The 20,309-nt window shown below is 36.0% G+C and overlaps 1 protein-coding gene and 1 pseudogene across 1 annotated transcript in view; both read left to right on the plus strand.

Moving 5' to 3' along the window:
- The window catches only part of ONECUT3 (one cut homeobox 3), a 55,878-nt gene that overhangs the window by 22,390 nt on the left and 13,179 nt on the right, over positions 1–20,309 (plus strand). The gene's annotated exons all lie outside the window — the stretch shown is intronic.
- On the plus strand, positions 5,587–11,551 carry LOC140325331 (obg-like ATPase 1; annotated as a pseudogene).

The raw sequence follows: 20,309 nt of genomic DNA on the forward strand, positions 1-20,309 counted from the left end.
GGGTGTGTCACTGCAGCAAAAACAGGGATTTTCATTTATCTACTGCTTTTATGTTCCATGACCCAATGAACTCCCTTATTTAAGAGACAGTTTTAGCAATGTCTCTTGTGCACTCTATTAGCACATGGGCATTCCTGACAGACTGCATTTGCATACAGACAACACTAGGAAAAGTTCACATGTAAAGTTAATACTAATGACTGACAGGACAGAAGGCAAATAGCATAAGGAGGAGGCCAGGACAACACAGAGGGGGAAGAAGTTGGATGAATGATCCTTGTAGTCCATCAAACAGATAATAAAGTGGGCTCAAGATAATTGCTGAAGCTTTTGTTTTTTTGTGTGCAAGTTTCCTGGTTGTTTGGAAATTGAACCAGTTCCTTCCGGGAGAAAACTACAAGTGTGCAAACAGAAAGGTAAAGCTGATGTGCAGCTTTACATGTTCCCAGCGAAAATTTTGTCACCAGAAAAAATTATGCAACAAGGTATCACTTTTTATGTGGCTCTTTATTTTAAGGGGGCCTCTAGAACACTTTATGTCTTGCCTAATCCCATACCTGTTGCATCATGACACTGAGCATATTACCGAATGATAAAGCAAAAGAGGGTTAGAGCTTTTGTATAAAGTCCATGTCCAACATGGGCCAAAACTTGCCCTGCCAAGCAATTTTGCTGTGCCCACTGACCCACACTTGATACACTACCATTTTTAGCTGCTCTAACTTGTAAACAAAGCTGATATAGAGTCCCTTTTTATTTAGTTTTTCTGCTGCCCCCCCCCCCCCCCCCCAATATCTGCTGTTACACAGGCACAAGCCCTGTACTCTGTACTAGTTCTGAACTAATCTGTATTCATTTTTTTCCTACACTTTATACATTGGACTGACCATTAGTTTTTCTCTTGGCCACTGCACTCTGCACACTAGTGTTGTTACAAGTGCTATGGTATAAGTGCTGTGGCATGTTCTGTCTCACTGTGCCCTTCAATATTGACCTTCAATATTCTAAATATATAAAATCTTACTTCAAAAGAAGGTTGGGCAACACTCAAATAATGGTGATGGTCTAACTATTCACTAACATGATTATAAAGTTTGTACACAGGTGAGAAATTTAACACATAAATCAAAAAAAGGAGAGTTTGCTTTACAAAAAATATTCCTTGTATTCCTAAATATTCCATAAATCCTTCCTTTTTTTAATAACATTTTTTATTTAGGGGTTTTCTGTGGTACAAAAACAATACAAACAGAGATAAGATAAATAAAATACAGATGGGACACTATAAAACCAATATGTAACATATTTAAAAAAATAGAGCCATCCAAAGAAATGTATCAAATATAACTTCTTTTTGGAAGTTTACATCCATCCGGTCATAGGTGGGATTCCTGCAACATAGGCATAGGCATAGGCGAATGAATCGCTGCAATTCTCAGTCTCTCTATATCAATTTCCCAGCCCACCAAGTAACTTTACTTAAAAGCAATTTTGACTTCCCAACATATCAGACCTTATATCAGGCCAATTATATGCTCTTATTTAAGACGATCCTGTCAGATCTTAAACGTTGGTCACGTTCTCCTCCTTCATGGCTGGGACAAATTGTCACGGTTAAGATGAATGTGTTGCCTAGAGTGCACACACATTACCAATTTTACACACATTATCAACACATGTTCTACAACAGGTCCTGTTGTAGAACTTTTGGAATTCATATGGGGAAGAAATCGTAGCAGGATTCAAAAAGCTACCATGTTTGCTCAAACCCAAATCTCTCTTGCATATGCAGCTATATTAGCTAAATTACATATGTGTTCATGGGAGGCGGAATTTGGAAAAACCTGGTAGCAGGATGAATAAAGTGAAATGGCCCACTCCCTCTCTAAAATTTCGTTCAATTCATCATTAATGAGGGCCTAATTTAAGGTCATATTAGGTTGGTACTTGGTAACAGACCCATAGCACAGAACTTCTGGTCCGAAATATTTAAACTTATTTCCACAGTTTTACAAACTGACGTTTGCCTAAGGGAGAACTGTTTAGTAAACTAGATCAACAGCTGTCCAAACCAACTCAGAAACTGGCTAAACTTTTACTAACGGTGGTACATATAACACTGGCTAAATCATGGAAGATGACTGCCATTAACACTTTAGATAAATTTGACTGAATCTGGGAACCCTGGATGAAGTTTAATTCCAGCTAAAATTACAACATCTCATACTTATTTTTTTTTTTATATGTCAGTTCTAACTAAATCTCAAAGGCGAAATTTCTGACTTTTTGGTATATCGTCACTTGTTTAGTGAGTTTGTCCTGTTGTAATAGTTGATAAAAGTGTGTATACCTGCAAAGGAGCGTGAAATGTAACAAAAACTCTGCATTGTCTTTGTTTTTTCTATGTCAAAAATTTTATTAAAAAGAATACAAACAAATCAAATAGATCTACCTATTCAGTAGAAGGATAAACTAGCATGCCGCTAGAGAAACTAAGGGTATTATGTCCTGGTCCAAGAGGGGGGTATAGAAACCCTAATATTAAGTACTTTGCAAGATATTGACAGCCAAGAATGTCACTCCACAGCTGACAGCTCTGGATGTATATATTCCCCATATTCCCTGTAGTCTTAAAATTGTAAAATCCTACTTTTTTAAAATAGACAGAAAATGCAAATTTTGTAGGAATCCTATACGCACACTAGAACTGTCTGTCTTCTTAAACAAGCCTCCAATACTCTGACCACTGCACAGCACCAAACACTCTAGAATGGTCCCAAATACATAGCCCTCCTAAAGATACAACATGCAATTTAAATAAGGTATCATAGCATACCACAGGATGGCTCTTTGTCTATCCAGAGTAAAACTTTTCTTCTGTGCTACTGTAACTAAAAAAGACACTCCATGCTTCAGAATATGGAGCAGCAAATGAATAAAGATGTAGTGACCAGTGAAGGTGGTGGGAATGTAATTAAACCAGTTATTTTCTCTTCATGCACAGTGCATAGTTTTAATTGTGGAAGTACCAGGAGCAGAATGTAAAGTATAATTTGATGATTTAATTTTAGTTAATCCTAGGAGGTGGCCCATGTGGTGCATTACAGGTCTGTGTTACCAGGACCTGCTAAATAGATACATTTTAGATGACACACATTTGATACTCTTTTTTCTCTCTGGATTTTAGATGGATTGGAATATTTTGGTCACTCTAAACCTATTGAATTTAACCATTTACCATAAAATTAGTTTTTCTGTAGCTTTGATAATTTCTATATCTCCCCACTCACAGCCTTGTACTTAATATAAGCCTTAATATATTATACTGTATACACAACATATCTGTTTAGATAAACATTATTTGAGAAAAATGTGACCTTCTTCCTCAGAATCTAGATTCTTTTTATTCAATTCAAAGAAACTGAAGTAAACTGTTTCTAATGGAGTAAAGTGTACAGCTCAATTGTCCACGAACTAATGCTTCAATATATCTCAATGAAAGCCAGGTTTAGTGGGCAAATTGAAAGAAGAATCTTTACATGATGACAGAGTAGGGTTTAGTTACCACTCTTCAAGTCACAGCATCAATACCATTGAGCTTTCTTGACAAATGCACCTAGGCAGGTCAGCAGCACAAGCCAGGTGTCTTTCTGTGGACGAAAATAAAATAATGATTTAAACTGTCAAATATGGTAGAATTGAAAGATTTTTAAAATATACTAAAACCATTTTATCCAAAGTCTAGCAAACAATACAGCATCTAGATCCAAAATTTAATTTTCTTTGTAAGTGTTCCTTTTTTGACTCCAAATATCTATAAACTGTGAAACTAAACCCCAGATGGAGTCGCACAGATAATTTATCCTGTTACGTATAATAGGATTTGGAATTGTATTTGTCAGTATTTGTATGTCAGTTTTGTATTTGTACCTAGTGACATTAGTGGAAAGTCAGCACTTTTCAGTTTGTGACAACCCGGTCAGCTGTCCACACCAATGATTACAATATTTAAGTAATCAAATAATGATACATGTTTTCTTATAGAGTAAGTGTAAATAATACTTTTCTCATGTTTATGAAGTTGAAGAATTGTAACATTTTTGCTTGTATTTCTTAACATAGACAACCTATACTTTTCTTTTTAGCAATGTTATGATAAGTGAATGATTGTATAGAGCACATCTAGTTCCTGTGCTTGAAAGTATCAAATCTGTTACTGTCTTATCATATTAATAACTTTCTCAGTAGGGCAGAGGTTCCCAACCACAAAGCCATAGAGCAGGGCTTGTCCATGGGCGGTGAGTTGGGGGCCACAGATGACAGGAGCCAGCTGCCCTCCTTAAACTGCTCTGGAGCTAGTGACAGTGTGATGACAGGATTCGTGTTTTGTTGTGACATCCTCATTACATTACAAATTATTACTAGATCTTGAAATAACTGAAAGAGGACTTTCGTGAAGTTTAATAAAAGCATGTTAACACAATAGTGAGAGAGTAAGGCATCAACATAAACACTCAGCAAAGCCTGTTTTGCAGACACAGAAGCTCCTGTGGTTCCTGATCTTCTTAATAGCTGAAATTCTGATATGAATAATAATACACACATAAAGCAGATTCTTTCCCACCTCTAGAGTGACTTTCTTAGAATGTGGAATGGTGAATTGCCCATATCTCATTATCTCTGGCAAAGTCTTAACAACCCCAAGACATGCAATTATCAGACCAGAGTGCCAGTAATATCAAACATGTAGTTAACACTTCTCCAGGGGGTATCAATAAAATTGACAGGCCTAGGCATTATTGATTCTCTTCTCTGCTTCCCTCTGCATTTCCTCACTACCTTCCCCCATTTCAGGGACTCAACAAAGCCATGTCTGTCTTTGTGTAAAATGAGCATGTATATATATGTTTGTATTGGTGTAAAGTATAAGCAATATCTATACTATTACAGCCGTGTTTTGTTTGGGGCTTTTATGATGATAACATTATCTGTTCCTTCATTATAATGCTGCACTCCATGGAAGGTTCTAAGAATAAATGTACTATTAGAAATAATTATCCTAAATGAATCTTTTTAATTATTTATCAGATCTGTCATCTTTGCTTTGTATTGCAAAAATCTACCACATGTAGGAATATTTAGATTTTTATTATTAATTTGAATTAAGCAATGCCACACCCACACACAATATGCCTTGTTTAAAGTTTTGTACAAACTCCCAATATGGATTTGTTGCAGTAATGTTGAAGGTGAACATTTTTAAATTCTGTTATTTAAGAGCAGACAAATGAACATGAAGCATGATTCTTGCTATAATAATAAATAAAAAGGTAAGTCATTTATCTAGAACAGGCATGCACTGTAAATAGGACTTTTGACATTACTTGGACTTACTTGATCTGTATACCATTTCAAGGTGTATGTTAAAGATGAATTTAGGACAGATATGTAAATAAATGTATAAATCATATATGTATTTATTGGTTTGCCTGGAGTTCCAGTTCCTTGGATAGGGCCATGCATTTTTGGCCTAGAACAAATGGGTGGGCCAGGCACTCCTCCCTTCTTCCAGGCCAGGAATAAAGAATGGCTCTGATCTACCTGGTCTCTGATATTAAAACAGCACCTGCCTTTGGGACAGGGGAAGTTGCAGCCTGTGGCCAGGTGGGTCAGCTGCAAAGGTTGTGTGGGGCCTGTGAGCTGCAAGTAGGCAAATAGTTAAAACTAGAATATAAGATAATAAAATAAGTTATAAATCTTGGGTAATAGATGGGACAATTCATGTCCATTATTACCATGACTGGAATGCCAAGGAAATTGATGAGCTATATAAATACTTTTTCCTGACCTCCAAGTCAATGATCTATCTAGTCAACCTCCCTGAAGAAGGCTTCATACCCAAGAAAAACAAGTGGTTAATAAAAATTAAGGAGTAGGTGGGCAAGCATGACCCAGGCTCTATGGTCATCCCTGTTAGCGGGGCCTTGGAACTGAATTTGCAAGACATGAGTGATGAGGAAAAGTAGACGTATGTGGAAGAGACTGTGACAAAAAGTAAAAATGGGGGAGTTTCACTAACTTTCCCCTTTGTTACGTATATGGAGATTAATGTTGGAAGAGCCACCTCTTTGGGTAATAGGCAGTGAGGACAAAGGAACGAAACAAAAGAAAGGTTTTTGGCTCAAAGGTTTAAATAACACTCTATCACTATAGGTAAAATTATCACACTTATTTGCTATCATGTGGGGACTAAACATAAATACAATACTCATGTTTTAGGTTTTTTGGAATTAGAACATATACCCCCAAGCATACGGGGAGATGATGTTCAAAAAAAACTTTTACAAGCAGAATATGTTTACTACATATTTATACTTTGATACTAATATTATCCATTACCAACACTAATATTATTAGGATATCATACTGTATCCACCTGATCCTAACAATGTATCTCTGAATTATTATACAGTATATTTTTGATTTTTTAATAGAGGTCATAAATTGATCTCATATTATTGTTTTGTTTTATTTATTTCCATTACTTTTTTTCAATATTATTGTTTTATTTATTTAACTTCAATATCTGTTACAATGTTCAAAATGTTGCGATATGCAGTCATGGGATCCTAAATATTTGTTCTACCTGAGCTGTTATTGGCTTTTTATGTATTATCCTGCAACATATAGCAATTATATATCTGTAAGTACTATAATGTAACAATGTTCCTATGAACACCATGTATTAGGTTTGCACCATTCTTTTCATATCATCCTCCACACTAATTATCACTCACCAACCAATATCTCTACCCCCACATCGATTACACTTTTATCTGCAGCATACCCCCTGTATAGGATTCCCCCCGCAGTCACAGGGACTTGCGGGGGACCCAGTGTCACCTTCAGTGGCGCCCCAGCTACTATGCAGTTTCAACTAAAGAAGAAATTGCTTATGGAACAAGCGATGAGGTTGAGGCATTATGGGTGGAGTTGAATGTGGGGTTGAATAACACACAAATAATTATTGGAGTCTGCTATAGGCCCCCCAGTGCCAGAAAATCAACTACTAGCACAGGTAGAAAAAGCAGCAAGAAGTGGAAGTGTTTTATTCATGGGAGATTTCAACTACCCTGACATTGACTGGAGTAATGGGACTACAGGAACAGCAAAAGGGAGGACATTTTTGATTTTAATACAAGATAATTTTATGGTACAGTTTATAGAACCCCCAACTAGAAATGCTACCCTGCATGACCTAGTTCTTTCTAACAATGCGGGGCTTATAACAAATGTGCATAAAAAAGAGAATCTGGGTAGCAGTGAACATAAAATGATTTCATTTAATGCAAGCTGTAAACAAGAAGCAAAAACAGGAAAGATAAAAAAGTCAGTTCTACAAAAGCACACTGAAAAATATATTCCAATGTCTAATAAATTTAAGAGGCTAAAATTAAAAACTATGTGGCTAACAGGTGATGTTAAAACGAATGAACAAAAAAATGGCATTCAAACATATAAAAATGAAAGATCACCTTCATCATTTGAATAAAGAATATACCAAAAGATGTAAAAAGGAGATAAAATGTGCAAAACATCAAAATGAAAGACAGATTGCAAAGAAAAGTAAGGCAAACCTCCAATTTTAAAAAAAAATTTATTACAAGCTAAAATATCAGATCTGAGCATGCAGGCCCCTTAAAGGATGTGGCTGGGTTGGAAACTGGGGATAAAGAAAAGGCAGATTTACTAAACACTTTTTTTTAGCAGGGCTCAATTCCAAATTCATAATAGCAATGTCACTGCCTTAAATGAGTCACAATGCCTTAGAATGGATATGACTGGGAAAATGCTGGGAAAAATTAAGGTTGACAAAGCACCAGGACTTGATGGATTACATCCACCTGTCCTCAAAGAGCTAAGCTCGGTTATTTCAAGACCATTATTTCTAATTTTTAGAATTTTTAGTCACTGGCAAGGTACCGATGGATTGGCGTAAGGCCAATGTGGTTCCTATCTTCAAAAATGGAGCAGAGTCATTACCAGGTAACTACAGACCGGTTAGTTTAATGTAATAGTTGGAGAGGTCCTAAAGAGTTTGGTAAAGAACCACATAGAGGAGTTTGTGATAGAAAATAATATTATAAGTGATAGCATGGCTTCAAGAAAGACAGAAGTTATCAAACAAATTTACTCTTTTTTTATGAGGAAGTAAGTAAACAGGTAGACAGTGGAGTAGCAGTTGATATAGTCTACTTATAATAGACATTTCTAAAGCATTTGACACTGTACCCCACAGACGGTTATTATGGAAGTTAGGGTTGATAGGTTTAGATCTGTAAATGGATAGAGAACTGGCTTAAAGACCGCATCCAGAGAGTTATAATTAATGATTCATACTCTGAATGGTCTAGGGTTATTGGTGGTGTACCCCAGGGTTCAGTGTTGGGACCTTTACTGTTGAACATCTTTATAAATGATATAGAGTTTGGGATTAAAAGTACCATTTCTGTGTTTGTAGATGACATCAAACACATGTTCACTCACATCAAACATGTAATGGAAATAAGTCCATACAGGAGGTCTATATTCTACAAGCAGACCTTGATGTACTGTTTGATTGGGCAGCCAAGTGACAGATTACATTTATTATAGTAAATTTATGCACTTGGGAGTACTTAACAACATGCATGCTTCATACTGTCTAGGGGGAATACACTTGGGAAGTCAGAAATGGAAAAGGATCTGGGGGTTCTGGTAGATCATAGACTTAATAACAGCATGCAATGCCAAGCTGCAATATCTAAAGCTAGTAAAGTACTTTCTTGTATTAAAGAGGAATAGACTGCAGAGATGGAGACATAATCCTGCCCCTGTACAAAGCATTGGTCAGACCACATCTGGAATATGCATACCAGTTTTGGGCACCAGTTCACAAAAAAGACATTGTGGAATGTGCACCATCTGCACGTGTTCCCCTGAGCTCCCGCCCCCGTGTGTAGCCTTGGAGCCCCTGTGACATCGTGGGGAATTCTCTGTGTGCCCTGTTGCACATCGTCACATCGGGGAAGTCATCCCATATAAGGGAAGCCGCATTTCCAGCTCACCCTTTTGACAGGAATCCACGCTGTTTCAGTGTTCATGCATGAATACACTCTTCTTCTAAAAACATCTTCTATCCGGGTAAGACTACCATATACACCAATGATCTATTTCTGCTTATATAGCGATTCTAATATAGCACTCTGATATATGTTAACAATACTATACTTAGCCTCACTATAATAATAATCATGTATATTTTTATTATAGCTCATGTTTTCTTATGGACACTAATCTAATCTAATGTTTTCCCTACATATTACTATTTATTCACAGCATCATTACCATGTATGCCCCCCGCTACCGTATGTATTAACTTAGCACAAATTTGAATTATATTGGAGATGCATATACACATTAGTGCAACAGGACTCCTTATATTTACCCACTATTAATTGCATTACCAGATCACTCGGACTATCGCTGTTCATCAACAGCCTCATTCTGAATACCGACCTGCGCATGCGGGGGGAGCTGGGTGTCACTGAAAGTGGGGGAAACCTCCCCCAGAGTGACGTCATTATGACATAACCACGTCCACTTTCCCATTGCAGATCTGAGCCTGCAATAGGAGAGTGGGCGGGTTATGTCCAGGGACAAACCCCGCCCACTTCCCCGAGCCTGGGGGCTGTACTGGGGATGTGGTCCGTGGCTCTTGTCAGAGCCGTGGACCACCAAAATTTTTTCAGGGACCACAGGTTGGCGACCGCTGGTCTAGAATATTCAAATTCATGTGCCCTCAGGAGAAGGTACGTATTCAAAACCAAATATAACACCTTAATCTACCTCTCTACACATCACTCCAACTCCTATTTCTATATATTGAAAATCACATATATCTATCTTGTAGTATACCACCCTTGTGGGATCACCTTTTTTGGGGTAAAAGGTACTCTCAAACTGTAGGAGAGGTGTATAAAGCACACTAGAGACAGTAGTTAAGGTAGAAACTGACCCGCAGTCAGTTTTTTTAAAAGGTTGCATAAGATAAAACACAACAAAACCAAAATAAATCCTAGCCAGTCAGGTAATAACTATACAGCAGGCAGATTCCTCTCTACCAACTCAACACAAATGTTTCAGCCAACTTTACTCACATGTAGTACAACAATGGCTCTTACAGGCAGCTTACCTGTGCCCAAGGTCAGAGAGTACATCCTTCCTCTCCTTCCTTTTTTATCCGCTTCTCACAGCTGTGCAGTAATAAAATGGCCAGACAAAAGCAAGCTCTGGCTTGGATCGGAACACTTCTGAGTGACATGCAAAACCCAGGTCTGGAATCCCAGCAGGAAATGAGGAGAAATGAGGAGAAATATATCTTCCCTCCAAGATGACCCCTTTTGCCATGTCACAATATATATATATATATATANACATATATTGCTATATATATATATATATATATATATATATATATATATATATATATATATTTCTTTTTTTTTTTCATTATCAGCGTATCACACTGCTGCACCTTACGCTTACTGACTATCAGCCATGCTATATACCTGGTTGTCACAACTAACTACCTCATTTTTTACCTCATCATCAATCATATTATCCATATCTGTATATTGTACAGCTTTACTCCTATTTAATATATATCCATTCACTACTACCTTAAATGAATGTGGTAGTATACCATAATATTGTGATTACCAAAATTACTTTGAATATTTTGATTGTATACTGATTATCACTATGTACATTATTTGAACTTTGTTTTGTATATTTACATTATGTTCACACCTTAATCTTGCTCCATATTTACATTTTGTTTCTGATATTGGAACTTTGTTTGATACACATATTGTGTTCACACTTTTGCTTCATATTTAAACTTTGTTTCCAATATTTGTACCTACTAATAGACCATATAGTCAAATCCCTGAAGAAGCCTTACTGGGGGAAACGCGTCGTTAATGGCTTGTGACAAAAAGTACCTTATCCACCTTAATAAAACCGGATATGCTGCTTTGTTTTTTGAATACTTTTTAACTGCAGGCCCCGATGAAGTGAGAGCAAGAAAAGGAATCAGGAAAAGGACAAAGGCTCCTCACGCTAAAGGAAAGATTCCACACAGATTTTGAGAAGGGATTCATTATGGCGGAGGTAATTAAATATGAAAATTTTAAAGAAGAAGGCTCAGAAACAGCTGTCAAGGCTTCAGGAAAATACAGAAAACAAGGAAAGAATTACACAGTACAAGATGGAGACATTATTTTATTTAAATTGGTACACCTCAACAATCCAAAAAGAAATAAATGTATTTGTCAAAACAGAGGGTGCTTGTTTTTTCATTTGTACTTGGAATATTTCTGGTATTAAATGCTAAACCGGGATTCATCTTTTTTCCTTCCCCTCCCCACCAAATAAAATGCTGCAGTTCTGACGCAATGCAATTATGCATAGCCTTATCCAGACCCTTTAATCCCTTTTCCAGGGGTAGATAATGCCAAATACCCTGCAAATGTGGCATAATGTATTTCATCTTACTATAAAATGTAATCACGATTTTCTGTGATTTAAAAAAGTTGATTAATTTGACATAGATTTGGTATATTTATTCATACTGTTCAGTATTCTGCAATTAAAACTTGCTTATGTTGGGAAGTGTTACCTTTGTCAATCAACCCACAGTTTTTGCAAGCAATTTCTGAAATTGATTTACTGGAATTTGACCCCTCCCTTATGTTACATGTGTTGTCACCAGTGTTTCAATAGATGTAGTAGGACACAGAATAAGAGGAGAATTAAATAAAAATTATTATTGAAGAATAACTGCTTGGAATAGATGAGGGAGGTGAAGTAAGTGATAAGCAAAAATTATAGTCTCAAATTCTCCATCCTACTCCAACTAGACAAATATACAAGCCATTCAGTTGACAATGTCGCTAACTTAGTTGAACTGAATTAACCAGATAATACTTGAAAGGGTATTCAGACAGCACAACATTGTTTTTTAAACTTACAAATACATATATTTTTGATATATTTTTGAACATAAACTGATCCAATTTTTAACTGAAGTACCTACTTTTATCTAAAAAAAAAATTAAAAAAAGGAAAACTACATTGATTTCAGTATAAACCTAGGGCACAAAATGTGACTGTCATTGCTAACATTCAAAACAATATTCCACAGAAATGCCAATAAATTAATGTGAATAAATACGTTCATGATGTGTTATTTGTACAAATGTTTGTTTTAAGGGGCAGAAACAAAATCATACGGGCTGAGACTTAAGGTTTATGAGATTTAAGGTATATGTTTTTATGCTTTCGAGTTGGTCATAGTGGGTTATTTGCTCTTAAACAATCTTTTGTGCATTACACTGGGAAACACATTTTTTGTTGAGTTAGATCTTACACTTGTTTTTTACAAATTTTTCGGTGGTGAATCCAGAAATAACCCCCTAGTATTTTTGAAATCACATCCAGTTTTTACGATACAGGATATCCTCCATTTTTGTAAAAAAACATACAAATTTTACATACAATGAAAAAAGAATGAAATATGAACTTTAATGCACTGTTCATTTAAATTTATTTTGTTCATACAAAGCATTTATTGTTACTCTATGACATTTTTTTTACAGTAAACCATTTAAAAAATAATCGTGTAAGTGGTTTAGTTAAAAATTTAGGCTTATAGCTTTTCCTAGAGTTTTCAGTGTTAGGACAATCCCGCCGGATGCTCCAACAATAGTCAGCCATCATATGTACATCCCACCTACCCTGATACTGTCCTTCCATGACCTTCAAATCTTGGTGGAATCGTTCACCTTGCTCATCACTGACTGCACCAAGGTTTTCAGGGAAGTTAGAAAGATGGCTATGCAGAGAATGCACCTTGATGCTCATATTGCAACCAAGCATTTTGTAGCTCTCCGAGAGTATCTGGACAATATCTGTGTAATTATTTGCTCGTGTGTTTCCAAGAAAGTCCTTGACAATGGCTTTGAATGATAACCAAGCATTCTTTCTGACTTCTGACCCTGTCCTGATGAAATGTTCATCTTTGATGAGCTGCCGAATCTGTGGACCATCAAATTCCAAAATGAGGTACTTGAAACAGTCTCCTTCAGTTGGCAAAGCTTTAACAAACTGCTTCATCAGACCCAGTTGCATGTGCAGAGGCAGGAATATAATATTCTTTCTATCAACAAGTGAATGTTTGGATCACCCGGTTTTAGGGCAGATCTTTGAGGCCAGTTCCTTTCCACCCAATGCCTCTCATGAGCTCTACTGTCCCACATGTACAGATAACATGGATACTTGGTGTATTCGCGTTGCTGACCAAGAAGGAAGCATACTATTTAAAGTCAACACAGATGACCCAATTGTGTTGGTGATATTGCAACAACTCAATGACACTCTTTATGTCCGCATATTCTTCACAAAGAGAAACTGAATGGCCAATTGGGACTGACCCAAATATGTTGCCATTGTGAAGGAGGACACACTTTAGGCTCTGCTTTGAGCTATCGATGAATAGTCGCCATTCAGTTGAGTTATAGATTGGAATGCCCAATTCTTCCATTAAACCTGGTATGTTATAGCAAGTAAGTAAGTAAGTTTTTCTCACACAGTCTTGATGCTAGGAGTTCTGAAGCCTTCTTTGATAGTTCCAATTCACATGCCAAATCACTCAACTCATGCTGATCAAATAAAATCTTACGACCAGCATTGTTGTCACCTAATTCCTCACCATAATAATGTTCTTCAAGAGAGGGTAGCGTAACGAAAACCAGCACTGGGATTTCATCTGAATGAGCCACTGGGCGTATAGCCGATGGTAGACTAAGATACTCTATGTTACATTTATTTTTCTTGTTATATCCTGAAGTTTTCACTATACAAAAGTAGTGTTGGTCGAATAGCTCACTATTCGATTCGACAGCTATTCGGCCGAATATAGCAAAAAAATTCGGGTGGTCGAATTCGAATTCGAATCCCATTAAAGTCAATGGGAGAAAAATTCGGGTTTGTTTCAGCACTGTGTAGAGCTTCTACAGCCTCCAAACAGATGTAAAAAGATACATTATAAAAGGATACATGAAAAGATACATTGTAAAGTGATACTTTGTAAAAGGATACATAAAAAGATACATTATAAAAAGATACATAACACTATTACATACCCCTGTGCTTTACATGAAGATTAAAGAGCACTGTCAAATCAATTTTAGGCTAAAGCTAGGTACACACTTCCAATAATTATTGTTAGAAAATGAACGATTACGACCGATCAACGATTATGCACGATTATACTTGAACAATCATATTGTGCACAATTTTGTACATGCTGTAACAATATGATCGTTCATATATAATCCACCAACAGTGTCCACACACTAGATACAATCGTTTGAACGATGCAGGGAGGGACATGTAAAGGAGTAAGTGTACCGCAGAAACATGCACAATCACTGAACGCCTGTACACGATAGATAGTGAAAGATCGTCGGCCAATCAGATCCACCGTGGCGGTCGTTCATTTCCAACGACAATCCTCGTTTGTCGGTGTCCTTGGTCCCTTTTTTTGGCCAATCAGTTGTTCATCAGTCGTTTCTAACGATAATTATTGGACGTGTGTATGCAGCTTTAGTCTACACGGACTGCATTCCCATGAGCTAATCTACACCAGGACGTTTCCTTCAGGCACGTTTTTGAGCGTTATCTTAAACGTTGCTTGCAACATTTAAAAAATTAAAACGCGGGAAAACGCTTCCATTGAACTCATTGTAGGCTTTTTCAAGCTTTTTAAAGATTTAATGAAAGCTTTCATTGAAAACAATGGGGGCTTTTATAAACATTTTTAGCAGGACTTTGGAATCTGGAAGCCCCCTTTAATAAGGAGACTCCCAGATCTCCACCGCCCCACCCTGGGGAATGAGTACAGGGGTACATAAATCCCCTTACTCATTCCCTGAAAGGGTTAAAATATAAGTTAAAAATAGGACAAGGCTTTAATTTAAAATTATTTTATTAATGTGTGTGTTTGTGTAATTTAACTTTTTTTCTTTTCTTTTTTTTTTTTAAATTATTTATTTCCTATGTGTTTTTTATTTTAAACTTACTCTTTTTTATTTTTTACAGGTTATCCGACAATGACATTATGAATCATATTGTCATCGTGGGATTCCTGGACCGTGGGAACTGTGCGGTCACAGTTAATTGAAAGCAGGTGCCTTCAATTAGCTGTAACCGCAGGCAATAGGAGGGCAATGAATGGAAATACTATGTCCATTCATACCTCTACTGCTCTGTGATTGGCTGAGAAATAGACCAATCACAGAGCAGTAGAGGTATGAATGGAGATAGTATTTCCATTCAACCTGTATTGCCCTCGTATTGGCTCCAGGATCAGGGGAGCAGAGCTGTCAGCATAAAGCTCCGCTGATTGCTCTGGTCCCTGAGGAAAGGGAAAGCCTGATCAGGATTTCCCTTTCCTCAGCAACTCAGGGAGCAGAGCAATCAGCGAATGCAGCAAAATTCAGTTCGGGTATACCCGAATTCGAACAGCCATATTCGGGTCGAATATAGGGACAACCCGAATTCGAACATCAACACTATACAAAAGTAACAGTCACTGAAATGATCTCCTGGCTCTCGCCAAACCATAGGTATACCAAATGGCATCTTATCACCTGTTCCCTTTGTTCACAGCCTTAAACCCTCAACACACTGTTTGCACACCTTATAAGGGGCCCAAGACTTATCTTGATCACCAAGTTTAACTTTAAAATATGGCAAGTAGGCTTGCTCTACAGACATGATCTAAAAAAAAATAATTTTTGCTTATTCACTGCGTAGAGCAGCGCACAACCTCTAAGCACACTGTCTTGTGTAAATGAATACCCTATACAAATCCCAGCTACAGTAATCACAATAATTTATTTAATAAGTGGTAGAGAAAAAAATTGATGTGATAGAAGAAAGCTAACTGCACTTTCAGAATCACCATACCTATTTTAGTGTATATAAGCTTAAAAATTTCAGTCAGCAAAAATGTTCAAAATTGTTCCCCAGTGTTATTGTTGGCTATCAGTATATGAGATGTCCTCATGTAAAGTGTGCAATCAAATTTAGTAAAGTCTCAGATGGCAAGAGTTTGTTATACACCTCAGTAGGGTGACCCAAGTATAAACTGAGATTCTTTTTTTAAAGGCAGTTTCAAGTCAAAAATATGGTTTATACTTGATTTATCTTGTACTCTCTTAAGACGAGTTTAGAATGCAATTGAGGTGAATTTTACTACTTTTTAAGCCATTTTAAATGTTTAGGGCATCATCTTTCATCATTTATTTCTGCAATTAGAAGTGTATCTCTTGCTCTACATACTTAAAAAAAATCCTCACAATAGGGAGCTTATTTTGGCATGTTTTTGGCCAGACAGGGTTTGTGAGAATTTGAAACCAACCATTGGTTTAACCATTTTTAATTTTTAAACATGAGTCTGTTCTGAGAAGTAATAAGGATTCGGTGATACTCCTAAACCTGAAGGGGAGAATTGGCTACTTTAATTTTTATTAAAATAGGTTGTAAATAATAAAATATCTAGGTTGTTGTTGCACACAAAATGATCTCTGGTTTTAGGGTAATCACTTATCTGTTATTTATGGTGTGTTTTGGCTTAGAATAAAATATCATACAGTCTTCAAAATCATACTTTAGTTGTTCTCCGAATGTTTAGCTGCTACAGGTAAAATGTATATTGTGAAACATTAAAAAAATTTGAATTATACTGATTTTAACTGCTACCATGTTTGCAATTAATCTTTTTTTTAGAACAAAAATATCTTTCTCTTAAATGTAGCAAGGTTTTTAACACTGTGAAAGATTGTGTGACTGCATAAATTTAGCACCAATAGGGTTGTTATCAATACAAGTAAAAAAATACAGGCCATAGCTCATATTTACTTTGATCTAAAAGGGGTGTGTTAGTGTTCAAACATATGCTCACTGTCCAGTTCTCCTGTTGGCACTAGTTACTTGAAAAAAAGCGTTTTGGGTGTAGGAAATAGATTTATGCTCCTTTGCTCTTCCACAAAGTTTTGGTCAGTGTTTAGGCATTTTTTGCACCATGGTCAAGCTCTATCTCATCATTAATTGGAGGTCGCGCAAAAAAGAGTGCATAAATCAATTTTTAAGGAAATGTCTTTGCATTTTGTATTGTGTTCTGGGTTGTTGGGAAAGCATGGGCATTGTCATAGGTGGACACTGAATTAGATCCAATAACAGGAAATGACATAATAACCCATGTACTACACTTTTCAGAGTTCTGAATGGGGGATGAAGCTTACAGTAAGGTTAACAATACCAGAAAACCCAACAGATATTTTAAGTTGTGGTCACTGCTTTCAAGAGAACTGGTAAAATACCAGTAATTAAGTGCCTTGGGAGGCCTTTCATGTGACTGTGACATAAAGGTAATATGTATGGAGCAAGAAAAAATGTTTAATTTTATCAGGAAAGATGTTTGGAATATTTTCTGTCTCAAAGCACTAAAATGTTAATTGGTATTTAAACTGTTTGTCTTTTAATTTGCAAACCCCTCCAGATATGAGGCTGTTTCCAATCAACCACATTTTCTCTCCGAGGCTTCTCCCTCCCATGTAGATCCACAGTGTGTTAGACTGCAGGAGCATGACCTCTTTCTGAATTATGTTTCCCTCTTAAGTCCTTAATATTGATCACATTTGTAAATGTCATATGTGCACTTATGTGCATTAGCTTTCAAATTCCATTTTTTGATATCTCCAATCTACCCCAAAATCTGGAGGCAAGCATAATGGTGTGATTACCTTACTAAAAAAATAGCTATCTGTAAATTGCAGATAGACTGCATTAATAAAAAAAAGTAATATATTTATTGATTTTGAGCAAGCCCTTCACCATAGTAACAACAGATCAGGTTAGCAGCATGGAAAAAAACTGTCTGGAAATGTGGAAGATTATTACTATCCTTCATTTATAAAACACAGTAGAATATACCCATAGGGGTTCTTTACAACTAGAAGATGCGACATAAAACCTTGGACTACTCATTTATGGAGTGGCAATGTCTGCAGCCAAATACAATCAACAATGTGTTCTGACAAATGTGTATGGCTGAGAACTCAAAGGTAGTGGGTAAAAAAACATGAAGGCTTTTGTATCTTGTTCTGCATTTCATATGCTACCTGTAAAACAAAATGACATTGTAATATAATATTTCCTTTGAGAAAATAAAAATTAGGAAATAAATATACAGCGCTTTTGTCACATTTAAAGGCTATAATTAATGAGATTACTTATACAATATGTTTGTTCATTATATAGTATGGTAATTTATTAAACCTGGGGCATGGTACAGGTTCTGTGTAGCAGAAATTATAACTGAAGGTTTACTGATAAAAAGGAAAATTAATGCATGATAGATATCATTCCAAACCTACTGAGCAATACTCCTTTTTATGTGTACAGTAAAATAACAAAACAAACAAAAAAAAAATGTTTAAAATCCAATGAAAACAAAATGTTCTAAAGTATAAGTAGGCTTTTGTTCTAAAATAAAAATCAAATGAAATCATAAAACTCCTCAATCTTCTTTACTATATGTTGTCAAAGTTCTACTTTCCCACAACTCCTAAAAATACTGGCTAATCTATGCATTGAAGCCTACATACTTTGCTTAACTACATTCAGGATAAGAAAAAAGACAATGAAATGTAGAATCTAAGCACAGAAAGTATAGTTTATAGTAAAAGAATATGCCTGTAACAATACATAATATTTATGGCACAGTGAAGTGTAAAAAATGTATAAAAGTATAAAGTATAAAAATGCCAGTCCAGCAGTAGTGGACTGGGAGCCTTTTTGCTTGGGTGAGCAAACTTAACCAATGGCAGGGACATATTTATTGCTTATGAGCTAAAGAATGTGTAGCTATACAGTTAGGTCCATACATTCTTGGACAGGGACAACTTTTTTCTAATTTTGGTTCTTTACATTACCACAATTAATTTTAAATGAAACAGGTAAACAGAAAAGTTGAACTGCAGACTGTCAGCTTTAATTCAGTGGGTTGAACAAAAAGATTGCAAAAAGATTGCATAAAAATGTGAGAAACTAACGCTTTTTTTTACACAATCACTTAATTTGCATTAAGTGGCAGGAATGGTTCCTAAAGGACATGGGTTAATCTTTCTTTGTGGCACTTACCAATCAGCCATGACACTTGGTATAGAAGAAAAAAGGGTTTTGATTTTTATCCTTTTGGTTGTGACTATACCATATATACTTCAGTATAAACTAATTTTTTTTAACCTGAAAATGCGATTTGAAAATGAAGCTTGTTTTATACACTGGCCACTAGATGGGGCTGTGTCCTCGTGTAATATCTATAACATCTGAGACAGAGTTTGTAACACTTTAGAGGATGACAACACCAACACTACTGGTGGCCAACAATAATGCACAAATGATCATATTATAGCAAGTGATCTATCATAACCAACTCAAAAGTACAAAATATTTTAACTTGGGAAAAGGATAAACACACTGAGCCAATGTGGTTCAAACTATACCTCTTTTAAGTAAATGTTTTAATAATATTACACTATGGATGCATTTATATGTAATTAGCATTTCTGTTTTGAATGTTAGCTCTGATGGACACATTTTGTACCCTAGGTACAGTATATACTTGAGTCAATGTAGTTTTCCTGTGTTTTTTTTTCAGGTAAAAGAAGGTATCTCTGTTTATATTCAGATTGGTTTATATTCAAATGAATTCAGTACTGAGATATTTATCTAATGCTATAAATTTCAAAAGTTTTTTTTCAGGAATTCCATCTAGCAATTAAACTATAAAAATCCAGGCATAAAAGCAGTATTATTGTTATTACTATTTTTTTTTTATTAAACTGTATTTATAATGCACCAAAAAAAGGAAGTGCTGTTCATTAAATTGGGGTTGCAAATGACAGACAGATACAAATAATGACAGAGGAAGAGGGGAGGACACTGCCCGAAAGAGCTAATTGTTTAAGAGGTGAGGGCATCACCAATGGACACTACTTTAGACACAGCACATACCCTGTTTCCCCGATGATAAGACACTGTCTTATTTTTTTTTGAAGGCCAAAATATGCTCTAGGGCTTATTTTCAGGGGGATGCCTTATTTACCCATGAAGAAGACTACAGTACACAGTTATTG

Source organism: Pyxicephalus adspersus, chromosome 3 (genome assembly GCF_032062135.1).
Source record: "Pyxicephalus adspersus chromosome 3, UCB_Pads_2.0, whole genome shotgun sequence".
Lineage (NCBI taxonomy): Eukaryota > Metazoa > Chordata > Amphibia > Anura > Pyxicephalidae > Pyxicephalus > Pyxicephalus adspersus.